This window comes from Nicotiana tabacum, chromosome 10 (assembly GCF_000715075.1).
Source record: "Nicotiana tabacum cultivar K326 chromosome 10, ASM71507v2, whole genome shotgun sequence".
Lineage (NCBI taxonomy): Eukaryota > Viridiplantae > Streptophyta > Magnoliopsida > Solanales > Solanaceae > Nicotiana > Nicotiana tabacum.
This window is the reverse complement of record NC_134089.1, coordinates 45,883,965-45,886,354: the sequence shown is the minus strand read 5'-3', so window position 1 is coordinate 45,886,354 and position 2,390 is coordinate 45,883,965.

Sequence of the window (2,390 nt, the reverse complement as noted above, 5' to 3'; positions counted from 1 at the left end):
AAGTAAGCAACCCAAGCCTGAACTCCGAGTGGTAAGGCAAACTCATCGAACGTCATTCTATTCTCGACACACTTCACTCGATCTCTCAGACAATGGTCAATCACATCTTTCTCAAACATGGTGGCGGGATGTAAGTGTTCCATCATCCACAGCTGCAGCAACAAGTTGCTTCCCTCAAAGAACCTCTTACCCTCTCGAATCTTGGTCAAAGCACGATAGATCTCTACCAAAATTGTCGGAACCAAGGTGACCTTACTACTGTGTTTATCATGGAAAATTGCAAAGGCTATTGACCCCAGACTCATGCTAATATGTCTGCCCTCCAAAGGAAATACTAGGAGACCCAACAATGATATAGCGAAGACAATAGGACGCCTCTTCTTCCAAGAATCATATGATATGGAAAGTTTATCTACGAAGGTCTCATACCCAGTAGGATGAGCAAACCTCTCAAATAAAAAGTCCAAAGATACCCAAGATTGATCTAGACATCCCACGTGATTTTATAAATCCATCCTTATTATCTTAAGGAACTTGGTGCTTGAATGAGCCCTTGTGTAAATCAAATTCTTGTCTAGGTATGGCAGGCGAGTTAGCCCGGCTATCTCAACTAAGATGGGTGTCATCTCAAGATTCCCAAACTTGAATACCATCCCCTGTAGGTCCCACAATTTCAACATTGCTTCTACAAGGTCGGGACGGGGAGTGATGTCCATCAAAGAAATAAGAGTCCCTAATTCTCCCATCAAATCACGCTGCTCAAGTAATGTGAATATGTTCCACCATTTTACTAGCCTTCTAGGGACTTTGACCACCACTGATACTCTAGTGTTGGTAAGTGGATCCATACCCGGATGGGGAAAATATGGTTAATGACTCAAGACATTATGTGACACCACAACATTTCCTAGGGGACGGTTGAGCTATTTTTGCAAAATGGCCCGAGGGGCCGAAAGTGGCTAAAAGTGCAGACTCAACAAAGGTGACCTCAAAGACATGGAAATACCTCACTAAAGCTTATATGAATTCAAACTCCCAATAATCATGTCCCAAAATTAATTTGCAGAAATGACCCATTTTGCAAAGACGACTGATATGGCCAGAAGTGGCTAAAGATGCAAACTCGAAAAGGACGAACTTTAAAATAATATGGCACCTAGTTGTGGTAATTGGACCACTTTTGCAAAAATGACCTCATTTTTGAAAATGACCGATGTGGCCAAAAGTGGCTAAACATGCAAAATTTGGCTAAGACCCCGCAAAGCCAAGAACCTAAGACTTACTAGGAAGACCGGACCCTATATGGGCTGCCTGCGTAACCCGTCCCGAAAGACGAGAATCAGGTATGCGTAATTCGGGAAGATCAGACATGGAAAAAAGCTTTTTTAAAAAAAAAATGCAACTAATTTGGAAAAACTATTTTTTTTTGTCTTTTTGAAAAATGATGGAAAATGTAAAATCTATTTTGGATTTTCCTCCTTTCTCTTTTTTTTTTTGATTTTTGGAAAACTATGAAAGAAAAATGTGGGTGGTCCCTACTTGCTTCATTTTATATTCCACCCTCAAATATCCTTGGTCCACCAAACGACCCTTTTACCCCTAAAGAGATGTAGCATGTAGCACATATGGAAGATTAAATGTCTTTTTTGGGCCATAAACCCATTTTAACATAATTTGGATAGGCCTCCTACAATGGGACACGGTGCTTGGGACCAAACCCTGCTAGGTTTAAATTATATGATGCACATAAGCACGACCTAAAGGCTGACCTACAGTTTGTGTTCACTAGACAAGGCAATTCGGGGCGACACGTTGTCGATGGCGGCTGCTCTAGCTGTCCGCCCACTCTACGCTCCTAGGCCACCCCCTAGAGACACGGGTGACTCACAAAAAGGCCGTGTATGCTCAAACGTACTCCGAAAGACTTGTTGCAGAAAGAAGATTCGGGGTTATGCAAATGATGCAATTTGTAAAGCAGTAACACATAAAGAAAATATTGTAAACAAATAAGCAACTAGAAAATAAAACAACATAAGAAAAAATAAAAATCAAATAAAGCAAATAAAACACATAAAAACCTCAACCGAATATCCTAAAAAGCCAACAAGATCAAGTACTAGCTCGAACCTGCAACTCCCCAGCAGAGTCGCCAGAGCTGTCACACCCCTTTTTTTAACCAACTTCATTAACCCTCTTAAATATATAAAAAGATTTGTAAAGCTCAAAAAGGGGTTTTAATTAAAAGAGACAAAGAATATTGTGTTTCAAAAGATTTTTAGAGTCGCCACCTGACATTTGATTTCGGTGTGTCAGGCCACCGTTTTTTAGAAATAATTTTCCTTCTAAAACACTTTGGACTCAAAACTAAGTTGGCACCAGAGATTTGGGTA